Genomic DNA, 14738 nt, shown 5'->3' with positions numbered 1-14738 from the left:
ACCGACCGGACATTAAATATAACCGTGATCGTAAACCATGGCTTCACTTCAGTGTAGAGTAACTCATTTATAGTATGTACCGAAGCCACAAACTCTTTTTTTTCAAAACATTCATTATTGTAATTCTTTATATTTTTCAATTATAGATATTCCACAAGACGTACGTGCTTGAAATTTCCAAATTTATGGAGACGCGCGTGAATAAGCGTGTTGTTATCACTACAATCGTTGGTTTGGCTTTTGTGTAAGTCTTTGGTCTCATTTATAATATCAATGTTCATATGTACCAGCTATATATTCACCTTAATTTTGTATTACCCATAACATAATACACATAAATTTTGTCAAGTCTAAACCTTAGCGGTCCTACTAAACACTCGAACCTTAGATGCAAGTCTATATTATCCTTAGATGCATGTTAGGTAGTGATTTCTTTCAAAGTTAAATTTTCGTTCAAAGATTACATTTAGGGTTTGCGATATACTCCAAAATTTAAAGACTGCGGTCATCTAGTATTTCATAAACATTCACCCGCTGCTGGTCATGTCAAAGGGATCATGTTATTGCAAACTGAAAAGTAGGAGCTAATGAAACAGCTACATGATTGTATAATTTGTCTGTTAAGTTCAATATACATTTGTGCTAAACATATAAAACTCATTCATATTCAGGTTTCTCTTATTATCGACACGGCGATCAAAGAATAGTCAATCTGATAGTTCATCTTTAATTGCAGAACTGAAAGGTTAGAAATTTCAGCTTGTGTATGTTGATTATATAATTAATAATTGATCATTAATCATTGATAAATGATGATTAAACCTGCAAGAGCCATGCCTAGTTATATAATGCCTTGATAATATAATTATACATGTCTGTTATAGTAATTACAATAACTTACAATGTTTAAAACATGTAAAGTATGTATCTGTTTAGTTAAGCCCTGTATGATTTGAAGTAACCTGCAGTGACTTGCAAATTGTGCTAGGGAAGCCATCAAATTATTTTAGTAGTCATGTTTAATGTTTAGTCTAAGGCCTGGTCAGTTTCATATATATGTTGCAACTATTTTTTGGAAAGCAAACATTTTTCCTTTCTTCATTGTACATACACACTATCACTTTTTCTCCATGTAATTGTTTGCTGTTACCTTATAAAGGGAAATATATATATATATATATATATATATAATATTATTATATAATATATATATATATAATATTGACTATATGTATTTTAAAATACAATGTGCTGTCTGAATATCTAACACATTTAGGTTCGCTACAGCTCTACATTAATATGAACTGTAGTTTAAGTTAAAAAAAAATAAGAAAGATGCAAAATTTAGGCTATTTTTGCATCAGCAGGCCCTCACTTGTTATGAGCAGAACTTGTGTGCAAAACAGACTTGAGTTCCGCTCTAAGATTATTAAAACTGATATTGATTTAATTCTTTTAGAAAAGTTGTGGAAAAAAGAAAATGAGATAGATGAACTTCAAGTGAAACATCAAGTAGAAATAAAAGAATTAAGAAAATCTTTTATTGCCAACAGTCATAGGTACCATTGCCATGTTCATAGCTCAATCATGATTTTTAGTAATTGATTTGAGGTTGGGCATAGATACATATACTGGTAAATTACTCCTTTGTTTTATTTTTCTTTAATTCTTTTTTTGACTTAGACTGCTGTTAAGAATTGTAGATGAACCCTCTGAGGATAATTTTCTCCTCTTCATCATCTAAATCTTTGTTTTTTAATGTTATTGGTAGACCCAAGCTTCCATCTCAGCAATCAAGAAATAGTCAGGATTATGAATCAAGTGTCATTAAAGAACTTAGAGGTTTACTTTGTGTAATTAAAATAACACAATGACCTTATGACATTTAATATTATATATTTAGTTAAAGTAGGTCCTAACATATTCTCATCCCTCTAACAATTATTAGAGAAACATATCATCAATATCATAATCATATGAGTTTTGAAAAATACATTCTCACATAATTATTTTTTTAACCCTTAGAAAAATTGAGGAAAAAAGAAAATATAATCATGAACCTTCAGACACAGCAGGATATTAAAATATCAAATGTTAGGCCAAATCTGCACATTAAGTCAAGGTATTTTTTCATAATTCTTTTCATTTTTTCATAATTCTTTTAATTTAATTTACTATTGACTAAGATAACAGTACTTATCATTAATTACCCAACTTTGATGCAATACTGGATGATAAATATCTACCTTTTCCACAAGATACATTCAGTGTGACTTTTAGAATATATTAACCTCTCTTTAAACTTGATGCTATATTTACTGCAGAGTTACTTTATTTTCCAACCACATAGAATTGTATTTGTTACATGGTTTTAAATGTTGACATTGCATGGTCCCTTTTTATAGGTCTTTTAACAAGCTGGTTCATTTAGATTTGAAAGGTTCAGCTCCAAAGATGGATTATATTTTGAAGGTAATTTCTGCAATCTTCCTTCGAAGTACAGTAAACATCGTTATTTAACATAACGTATGCTGGACACTCTTTGTTATAGCTGCTTTCGTTTTTCAAGTCGTGGGGAGCAACAGGATTGTTAGTTGAATATGAGGATATGTTTCCATACGATGGAGAACTCTCTGTGTTAAAATCTCACTATGCCTACAGGTTAGAGATTTTAAACGTGTACATATGATTTAGAGAAAGGTTAGTTACTAAAATGCTCTGGTTTTTACAAGCCGAGTTTATCCCAAGGATTTCGCTTTATCCAACAGACTACATTTCGACGTAAGGGTCTTCTCCCTCATTATAGTGGACTATATTTGGGAAAATAAATAAACATAATAAGGTCTTATATTTTGATAATATACGAACACATGCAGATATTGTTATCAAAAAGATAAACCTTATTGTTTATTCACTTTTCTTTTGAAATGGCAATGGTATATTTCTCATATAATTTGTTCTCTAAGGTCAATATTGTTCATGCAGACATAGAAACAAGACCTTGAATGAAAGTTATGCAATCGGTAAAAATTATTTATCGATATTCTTCTCTATTTAGTTTAAACGAAATTACGATGTTTCTAAAAGAGGTTCAGGCCCAACAACTGCTATTGGTACCTTTAGTTCAGACGTTTGGACACATGGAGGTAATGCATATATATATAATGCTGTTTTAAAAGTCCTTATTAAACACAGTAGACCCTCGCTAACTCGGACTCTCAAGGGGAAAGAAAAATTGTTCCAGTTAGCTAGGGTTCGAGTTAGCCGGAGTTGGTGTCAGATCGCGTTTATTATAAGTTATTAAATACAGTAAGGTATAAAATTCAATCGAATCATCAAGGAATATCATGCGTATACCAATATGAATTGTAACCGAGAGTGGACGACGTTTTAAAATTAAAAAAAGGCTAGATTAATAACGACCGTGGCACTACACAAAATCTGTGAAAATTCATAAGCATCTATATACAATTATACACTGATTAAGTTGTTGTTGTTTCAATAGAAATGCAAGTTTGTTGTTGTTTCGATAGAAATGCTATCTTCTCACATTTTAAGGTTTGACTATCTGCGAAACTAAAACAAAGTTCGAGTTAAACGGATATATTTGACCAAGGGAAAACAAAATTTGTTCGAATTAGCGAGGAGTTAAGCGGAGTAAATTACTATGAAGAACATTACCAAATCCAAGGGGAATTGGATTTAGTTCGAGTTAGTGAGGGACTACTGCACTTGAATATCCTGGGCCGGTTGTTCGAAGGGCGTTTAGCTTAAACGGTGGATAAGCCAAATATCTTGTACTTCTTGTGAATAACTGAACCTGCGTCTTATGTATTAAATATGTACTTCCATTAAAAATTGGGCTATTTACATCGAAATATTTCTGCTAATTTGATTTTTTTTCCAATTGTACACGCCGTTTAAGCTAAACGCTTTTAGTACAACCGGCCTCTGCAACTGATGTGGTCTGCTTTATATAATAATCACCCTGCCTCTGGTAACAACACTCTCTAGGCGCAAACAACGAGAGATTCTGTGATCATCCTGATCCATGGTCTTTGAACATGTCGTAAACCACGTGGCTGTCGTAAACCGGCTGTAACATGTCAACTTCACTTTAGATATTTAAATCCTAGTTGACCCCGAAAGTAAAGATACCCATTCGCCATGCAATTAGAACTATCATAAAATCCCGGCCTTTGTCCTTTTAGCCTAAACACTAATAAAACTGAGCACTGGTACCAATTTGCCGTGTCGTGCTAATAAATTGGGTGTTGTAGCTATAAACGGGCTTACTGGATATTTTAACTCAACTAACCCCTTCAAGCTTTAACTAAGGACCTTCTCATGCATGCAACTTTGTCCATAATTTATCCTCACGACATGTATGCATCTTTTAACTCACTAAAAAATTTTGGTTTCAGTTTGTTCTTAAACACCCGAAGTTTGCCCACCTAAGACATGTTGCAAACATGACTACCGCTATAGATCCAAACAATAGAGGTTAGTAACTTTATCGCTTTTAGGTAGAAATTGAAGGGTGCCGGAGCATATTAAGATATGCAAGATAAAATGTTGCAACATTGCCATTGGTTTAGCTACAAGTTAAAACAAAAAAAACTCCTTCCCCGCAGTAAAAATACAAAACAGAAATGTTTGAAGTTAATCAATAAAAAGCTATTTTATTGACATATTTCGTGAGGGCAAATGTTAACGAATACGATATATTCAACGATCTTTCTTTAAACCAAGGCAATGTTGAAAAAGGAAGCTGTAGAAATAATGAGGTCCATTTGCCCCCCCCCCCCCAAAAGACAGCTTGTATTTCATTTATTGGTTACGTTGCATTGTATTTTGAATTTTCACAGATATACGCATGAAATTAACAGAATTTAGAATTAGTAGCTGAGACGAACTTGGTGTTAAGTTCATCCAGACGGATAATTCGTCTTCAAATATAAACGGAAACAATACGAATTTCCGCCAAATTTTCAGCTATATGTTACTTCGTGTATGTATGTCACATGACTTTGTCATCGGCTTTCTCTGGATTGTCGCATATACATATTGTGTGAAAAGGAGAACAATCATAGCTTCCAAATTATAGGGAATGTGAACTTCCACCCTGTACGTAATCACAGTCTATTGCAACTATTTTTAACGTACAAAATAATTAATATTTGAGTTTATTTTGTTGCAATTATCCAACCAGGTTCTCTACCGCTGGTCAAAATGATGATAAATCAAATAGTCCGAATGCACAAAGGCTACATCAAGTATTTGCATATTGGCGGAGATGAGGTGAGTCAAACCCCATGGTATGGCTTAAATTGCCCAAAACTGACCCTCGACTTCACTGCAAAATAGATGCAAAATCATCAATTTGTAGAGCGTTACTAACGCGGGCACTCATCAGGGAACGATCGTGAACAATCTGGGATAGCGCAATCTACAAAATAATATGCAATCGCCGTATTTTTGCATCCTGTAAAAAAAATACATGTACTTCTATCTCTACAAATTATTTATCGAAATAAAAAAATCATCATGCTCTTGTCACGTATATTAGGATCAGTGATGCATTATCATCGCATGAATACACTAATTATACAGCCGGGGGTATTTTACAGGGAAGTAAAACATTCGTAGGACTTATACGCCGCTACATCCGGGGTTAAATGTCACGTTTAGGAGTGACATAACGAGTTTGAAAATTTTTCCGCTATTTTCATTGTTGTGAAAATACAGTGGTCTTTGGTTCGTATATAAAGCGAAATTAACGTTGGAAATAAAAACGAAAACACTTGACATCTTTTGATAAGTAAAATTTATTCTACTTTTCTTTACTTTTATGTTACGCTAAAAAGGTATAAGGTATATTTAAAAATATTCCTGTTTATAATACCTGGTCTTTCGCGGCTTATTTACTGGTCGTCTTCGCATGTATTTTTATTGCTGTTGTAATATATAGGTAAACATGCTACCAACATACTTAAAAGTTAGTCAAACTTTATTCAGGTTTGGAGTTTGAAGGCATGTTCTGGCTGCAATGTTTCTGCGGCAAGTGAAGTTTAATAAGCACATGTTGCCTGTCATTGACCATGTTGTATCAAATCAAGTTACTCCAATATTATGGGATGATATGATGAGAAGGTGGAATGTTGATGATTTGAAAAGTGAGTTCAGGAAAGCCTTCATAATAAAATAGCTTGTTCAAATTGGTTTAGCCAATTGCAGCGTAGATGTGAATCATTTCAATTATTCGTTTGAAACTGCTGGGAGGTATTACGAATCAATTGTATTGGCGTGATGGATAGTATTGTATGAACTATGAAAGTATACTACGTTAATATCATTGCTAACGTTTGCTGCCTTGCTTAATTTTAACGGTGTAGTGAGTTTGCCTGTCGTGTTCGTATCTCCTCTATTAACTTTTACCATGTCGATATATGCATATACGTTCTGTTTATTTATTCTTTAATTTGTAATTATTTGTTTTAGATATCGCTGCTCGTGCCGTTCAGCCAATGAATGGGCTTACCCAGCTCGACTTGATAAACATTTTCCTCCGGGTAAGGATATTTAATTTAGTATACCACCTTTTACTTTATTTATTAACCTATTCTTCCAAATAAACTATGTAGTTTCAAAATCTATTTGTTTTTACCGGATTCAACGTGTGTTTAAAAATCATGCTAACCTGTGATAATCATGTTACTTGGAGAATCTAACTTAGCATCAAGTGTGATATAACAACTGCCTAAAATAGACAAAAGCACTTCTCGACGTTTCGACCTGAGAGCCTTCGTCAGGATAGTTAGTAAGTACTCTGATACTAAACCGTCAGGCCAAAACGTTGCGAAGTGTTTTTGTCTATTTTAGGAAGTATAGTTATACCACATTAATGCTAAGTTATTTGAAGACGCTGCCACGCTGCTCCCTGGTTATACTGGAGAATCTAGGTTACCTTTTCATAACAATTTGTCTTGTTCGGACTATGCATCTTATTTTTTACTTCTGCATGCATCAGAGCTATAAAATGTTTCCGAATATTCCATCACAATTTTCAATTTTTTTTTCTACCAAAATCGTACGTCGTCACTGGTGGGCAAACGATTTTAATACGGCGTATTTCATGAAACGACCTCAAAAAAATAAACTAATGAGTTCAATTTCGCGCATGCAAGTGTCTTATTAGCACAGAATACGTATACTAAGAACTGTATAACTATATAGAGGTTATACTCGTGTCCTCAAATTTTCCTAAAATGTTCACGTCATGCACATGCACGCCAGGCCACTTGCTGCACCGATGGCTGCCTGTGATAAATTTTTTTTCTGCCGTTCTGTAGTTTGTTGGCTTTTAATTGATTTACCTAAACAAAAAAAAGATATTTTTTAATGAATTTTCGTCTCCGAAATGCTAAAAAAGCCCAACGACTACGAGCTTCGTCAGATGGCGTATAGGTAAAACCACAGAGCTTGGCACGAATATGATAAATCTCGTAGTCGTACTCGTAGTCTTTGCTAGAGCTCTCTTTTGACAGAGCTAACGGCGTCAAGCTGGCAGCGTTCACAAGGACTTGCAATAGAGCGAACGATCTCGGCTTATTCAGCCCAAAAATTCTCCTACTGATGCATACATAAAGAAATTCCACGACTAATTTCAAAGAAATTCATAAAGAAATTCCGTACTATTTCGTCTCATGGAAATAGGTCTTTAGAGAAGTGTAAAATTAATGTCCGTGTACTTTTTTGTGACATTCATAATCGCTTTATTACAAAGTTTTGTTTCATCGATGCACTTTTATAGGAATGTGGAACAGATATTCTGAAGCATTCTCGAAAGTCTGGATAGCAAGTGCATTCAAAGGTACGTACGCCTGAATTCTAAAAGCATACTCACACTCAATGAGTAGAGGGTTCATTACTCGTAAGTGCAACTCTGCACTCACCGAGTGCTCTTTCACTCTCGATGAGTGGGAGGCTTGGCCTCGGAAGAAGTCGAGTTTGAATGGAGTATGAGCGTGGCAGAGTTGCAAAAAGAGTTCAACCTTCCCCGGTAGGATTTCAAGTTATGAAAACCTTCCTGAAAATGACGTTACGTCACTGAGTCAAGTGGCAACCAGCATAAAGAAATATTTCGTTTTTTGGTACATGCATGTGATCAATTCGAGTGTTCGACTTCCCCACAAACCTCATTCAAGGCAAACCTTCCTCACGGGTGGTGCCCGCCTACCCATAGCATTTTTTCAACTCTGGAGCGTAGCACTCCCTTGAACTGCACTCAAACAAAGTTGTGATAAACAACATGGAGAATCTATGGCTTGAAAGATTACAACAATTGGATTATTTGCAACTCAATAACAGAAAGGAGTATAGAAATTACTTTTTAAACTATGAAATTTATGATGAGGAGCGATTTAAAGCAGATTTAGATCAACTAAGGATGGTTTTATGGAGATTTATGACATACGAAAGAGGGAATCCAATTCCTGCAGAAATTAAGCTTTTATTGACTTTACGTTATTATGCAACTCGCACGTTTCAGGAAGCATGTGCGGACCTTTGTGACATAACACAACCGTCTGTAAGTCGTATTACTAAGCGCGTATCTGAGGCCATTGCTCGACTGAAAATTCATTATATCAAATTTTCTACTGTTTAAATGCTACAGCAAACTAAACTTGAATTCTTGAGAATATGCTCGTGTCCTATAATGTTGTTGGGGCGAATTTTCACTGAATGTCCAAGCAGTTTCTGTCCCAAATCTAGAAATACAAGAACATTGTTGTGCGGTTGCCAGGCAGTGTGCACGACTCAAGAATATTTGATAAACTCGCTTGTGCGCGCAGTTGGGGCGTGGTGACATCCAAGGCATGCTTCTCGGTGATAATGGCTATCCGCAACTATAATTCTGTTATAAGTGAGTTCTCTAGTTCAGAAAAATACTGTCTTATTTGGGACATATTGCACGTATGTATTGGTTATATTAGTATCCTGTCTCTGCGGCGAAGTCAAACTACACTTCACTGATCTTGATAACAAGGGCGAGTACGACTCTGTAAGTGATACTTGGGTGACCTCAGTAAATACAAATTGAACAATATTTGTTGAGGATGAGTGCTACCTCAATGAGCAGAACATATTGCTCACACTTCACTTTGCTCACACTTCATCTCTTCTTGATGAGTACACCTCACAGGAATGGCACTCAAGTGTGATAAGCTTTCACAATACAGGCGGTAATATTACATCGCTGGCTTTATCTGAAAAATCGTTGGCTTTACCTGAAAAAGCCTATCAATTATTTAAATAATTTAAATAAAAAATGGGCAATGAGTTTGTTCAATATTTTTGTTAAAAACGGCAATCTTTTTTCGTTGCAACAACGGGGGAACCGTCGTTCTTGCCAACTATATATATACAACAAACAACGCTTTCCCAATCCTGAATTGCTTATTATGGCGTATGGCGTTTAAAAATATATACTTTTTATAGGAGCTGACACGCCATATACAAACTTTGTTCCTATACAAGATCGCATTGATAATCACAAATCCTGGCTAAAGATATTATCCATGTTGTCCACTCAAAATGTGAAAGTGAATGGAATTGCATTAACTGGATGGAGCAGGTATTATGTAGTATAAATTCAGGTATACTTTACGTACATGCACTATCGTATATTTACTGCAATAAAGCCATGCGGCATAGAATCGGCTTTCTTTCTGTGTATATTTGGAATGGGGAATCGAAATTATATTTACGATTTTTAAGATACGATCACTATGCTACGATGTGCGAGTTATTACCTGCTGGATTGCCATCCTTAGCGTTATGTTTAGCTGTTTTGAAAGAAGGTCAGTTCATTTATCTCTAATGATAACCGAATCGAACATTTTATTTCAAGCTTTACTTAACCTCTTATTAGCTGTGTTTATTCTAAAGACGAATAATTCGTCTCGATAGACGAAATTTGTGCTTACATCTAATACGTGCTTACATTTAATACGTGAAATATTACACGTTTGACGTCTTTGAAGAGGAATTAACTTTTACTCGGATTTGCATGGACATTGTTACGTATTTTTATTGCATGAGTGTAACCTCTCACATACATTTATTGTTTTGCACTGTTTACAGGCGACCTTTCAAACCAAACATTATGGGCTGTATCGCAACAGCTTGGTTTTAAATCTCCTGTTCTATTCGATGTTTATGACATTCCAAGGTGCGTATCAGTCTTATGTGTCAGAAGTAAGGATGGAAATTGCATGTGACTAGTACTTACATGTGACGAACTGAATTGCTCGCTGAAATCTACAACAGATTCATAGCTACAACATCGAACATTGTAATAATGCATACATTAGAAAAATTAGCTACACGTAGAAGTTTTACATTGTTTCCAAATAGGATATATCACTTAAAGATTATGGGAAAGCCTGGAAATATTTTTCAATTTTCAGGGATCTTCAGGATAGAGACGAAGGGCGTTTCCTTGGTCACAGTGTTTATGGGCTTGTTTTAACTCTGCAGAGGGCATACAATGCTTTAGCATCCGTCGAGAAACGGTATACTGATATTACTTTATAATTATTTCTTAGTTTATGTATATAGGACAAATTAATGGGGTGAATGCAGCCAACGAATGAGATTTTGTTCTTTCCACGAGCTACCAGTAATTCCATAATTCCATATCTTTTCGAAACAATTTGATCTGTTTCTTATATGGAAGTTTAGTTTATAGTGACGTGGTTACAATGCGTAATCCTTTGAATGCCAGTAAAATATATCAACATTTTGTTGTCTTTCCACTCCGTTCCACCCACCACCAACGGCCGAGTGTATCAAAGCGGAATCACGGATATCCACCGTATATCATTGTAAAAACGCCTAAAAACGCAGTTGAACTAAAAGATTTAAATGCACTGATGCATTAATTTCATCAATCGTAGATTGTCATTCATCTATACGCAAAATGACAAATAATAACTCTTTTCATTGGCGTACGGAAGACGATAATTGGGGGGGGGGTTATATTCATTATTATATTAATGTTGTGCAAGATTAATTTCTTTTCAAATCCATTGTCTTTACAGGTCTGTTAACAAGAATATGTGAATATGTGCCCCCCTCCCAATTTTTTTCTCCCGTACGCCACTGACTCTTTCATTTTATTAATAGAATGCCTGCTTGGTTTAATCAAAGACAGTTTGCACAGTTGAAAATTAGTTTCTTTCAACTAACGATATCTTTAGAAAGAATTGAAAGGTATATTAATATCAAGCCATTTTCAAATTTAGCCCCCCTCCCCCATAAAAGAAATGTCCTTACGCCTATGCCCACGTTCTTTTTAATACCGTCATGTTCATATTTTGTTCTTTTCATTATAGTGCCACAATGCGACTAAAAAAGTTAACAAAGCTGGTCGACAACACGTTTTTTAAATTTTATAATGACGACACAATTAATGAATGGATATGGGACAAAATTAAAAATAAACTGTCGCGTGCTGAAGAGCTAAAACAGCATTTGATGAAAATCCGTACGGCTGCACGCGAAGCTGAACAACGAGTATTAAAACCTGATACTAATCAGGTCGTTAAACGAGAATGACAATCCTAATCGCTTAGTTTATAAATAAATTTAGTAATTATTACAGGGGCTAGTAAGCATGTACGTGCATGGTTACTTGCAACTGTCAATTCTATGTATTTATTTGCCAACGAAGACCATAGCTGGAGACTGATATTGCTAACAGGTTCATGTTTACCTTACGTGAGGTTAGAGAGGAACAACATCCACTCGGCACAATAACAATAAAACAAACGTGTTTTTTCTAGTTTTCGTGATACTGGCTGGTAACTTTTAATTAAATGCAATTAAATCATTTGGATATGGTTACAATTTGGTTTCCCACAACAGAACTTATGTTCGATTAGTTGTTCGCTGGGGGACCAGTGTGGACCAGTGTGTGTACTATCCTGGTTAGTCGGAATGAATAAAGGTGGTTTGAATAGCCAGCAACATTCCATCATAATCAAATTAATTTTAATGTAATAAATATATCTAGTTATGTTAGTTACGTAGGACTTTGTCTATTACAACTATTTCCAAATCAACCGTTCGTTCTATCTCGCACTTCTCCTGACGCTTAACTGATTAGCAGTCACTCGTACTACAGTATCTTTTATTAACTTAATAACTAACATAACTAGATATATTTATTACATCAAAATTAATTTGATTATGATGGAATGTTGCTGGCTATTCAAACCAAAAGGGACATTCAACATACCCTGACTTGGCTCGTTTCCTACCTCGGACGGTCGCTGGATTATTTCGAAATGTGTGCGCCGGGTCTCCGAGTTGCTCTAGTTGCTGGGCCCGTTCTACAGGCCCTCTTGACTCGTGAAGTATTTAATTCCAGCCTCGTTCCCAGGCTCTTGGAAGTATTTCGCGGTACTGCACTGAGCGCGCGGGGGTGCTTGGGAATTCGCGTCTCCAGCTGCAAATTCCCAACCTCCCCAAGCACCCCCGCGCGCTCAGTGCTGTATCCGCGAAATACTTCCAAGAGCCTGGGAACGAGGCTGAACGATAGTATAGAATAACTTGTAACATTTGTGTAAGCGTAGTCTCGCTTTATGCTCTCAAGAGAACATCTCTTCAAACTTTTGATTGTGTCGACGAATTTCTATGTGAAACAAATTATATTATATAAAAATTACATTAGTGTTTTCAGTATTTTATACTAACTCACACGGCAACAGATCATATACGGATACTCGCGCTAAAAATACAGACAACATTTGTTGAAGATGAGTTTTACCTCAATGAGCATAACATATCGCTCACACTCCACTCATGCTCACACTTCAACTCTTCTTGAGTACACCTTACTGGAATGGCTCTCAAGTGTTAGTGTAAGTAAGCTTTCAGAATACAGCCGTTAGTGTTTATATAGTAATATTACTTATTGTAGTAGACCACGTTTAAACTAGCATAGGCTAACAGTGGATCTTGTTCAATTACAACACTATTCTAAAATAAATCCTTAAGGAGCATGCACGCACAAAAAACACCTCCCCCCTTCCGATTTTGTTAATAATCAACTTTAGCTTCGGGGTCTTCTCGCAACCCGCGATAATTGGTATTATTTCCGACTTTTCCTTGAGTGCAGCCGTACTGGTCTTTGGATCGCGATTTTAGGAGAACGTCTTAAAAATTTTAAGCACTATGGGCAATTTTCTCAATACAGTCATCTTACTCGCAATTTGTGTGTGTTCAAATGTGGTAAGTTTATAAATTAAGTAAATGCTTTGCATGTATGCGCTTATTTAAATATGTTTATCGGCTTTAATTAATTGTAGGATCTACTTGCCGGCGTCTGTTTTGGCTTGACTGGATTAGACGTCTGTTTTGGTTTGACTGGATTGCTAATCTTATCATTTTGTATTTCATAATTTGTCGAAGATTAGAAAATAAAATATGGCTGTACTCTTACATGCATGCGAAAGGCTAGGGGTCAGTGTGAGCGCATGGAATTTGAATTATTTGACCGCGTGTGAAACCCAAGAAGCCGTCCGAAATCAATCTACAATCATAAATTTGTTTATTAATATACTCGCCTTTATAATGAATCTAGACCTTAGAGCGGTACCAAACATGGCCTATAATGGTAGTCGATGTCCATTTCAGTTGTCGTGTGTGAACAGATATGCTCCGCTTTTGAGACCAAACGACTATAGCTCTTGAACGGTATATTCACTATATTGTGGTTTATCAGTGTTCCATCCATAGTCGATCCGAAATTTTCTCACTACATTTATTAATTTTCGTTTCTGTTGCTGTGAATTTAAATTCAAAATATAGCGACCATGAAACTAATTTCGGTATGCTCTTTTTAGCTGTAGTGATTTATTTTCTGCTTATCACCTAGATTATTATCTAGGTGACAAGAGGGAAATTCCCCCAGCTAAAAAGAGCATACTGAAATTAGTATAATTGCCAAGTTTGGCCGCAAAATGTCAAGTACAATCGAACCTCGATGCAGTCGATGCGGCCACCCTCGGGGATAGGCACTGTGGTCGCTTAATAGAGGTGGCCGCTAAATAGAGGTACGCAAATAATCGACTCTGGACGTAGAAAAAAATCTATTCTTAATTATAAATCACGGAATATAATAGTGAATAGACTTTAGAAATATCAGGCAGTAGGTAATAAAGAATTTTCAGGGAGTAAATAAAAGTGGAGGCTATGGGTTGGAAATTCCATGCGAATTTCATTTTACAGGAGATGAATTTGAGATTAATTTGGTAAAGGAAAAGGTTAAAAAGGAGGGATTTAACGCGAAACAATGCCGCCATGCAAACAATGCTTTTGAGGTGTAAAGTGGCATGTGTTATGACATAAGTTTTAAGCATCATATTACAAATAAAGGAAATTAGCTCGACTTTTAGCTGTCGACTCTCCACAATTACCTAGACTTAATCCTGCAGGCTGGCCGCTTATTAAAAGTTAAAATTGATATAAAACATGATTTGGGACTGCTCTTTGGGTGGCCGCGGCCCCTTAATAGAGGTGGCCGTTTAATAGAGGGATAGTTAATAGTATTTGTATTACAAAAATTTCGGGACTTCGATATATGGCCGTTCAATAGAAGGTGGCCGCGTAATGGAGGGCCGCTTAATAGAGGTTCGACTGTAATACGGAAAATATAGCAATGCAAAGTA

General features: G+C 35.7%; 1 pseudogene; it reads left to right on the top strand.

Annotated features, from left to right (window-relative positions):
* The first annotated feature begins 15 nt into the window (after positions 1 to 15).
* LOC114542839 lies at positions 16 to 11785 on the top strand (annotated as a pseudogene).
* Positions 11786 to 14738: the final 2953 nt, after the last annotated feature.

The sequence above is a fragment of the Dendronephthya gigantea genome, unplaced genomic scaffold, assembly GCF_004324835.1.
Source record: "Dendronephthya gigantea isolate DGI-Jeju-01 unplaced genomic scaffold, DenGig_1.0 000405F, whole genome shotgun sequence".
Classification (NCBI taxonomy): Eukaryota; Metazoa; Cnidaria; class Anthozoa; order Malacalcyonacea; family Nephtheidae; genus Dendronephthya; species Dendronephthya gigantea.
Note: the sequence above shows the minus strand (reverse complement) of the source record. Positions and strands in the feature narration are given on the sequence as shown.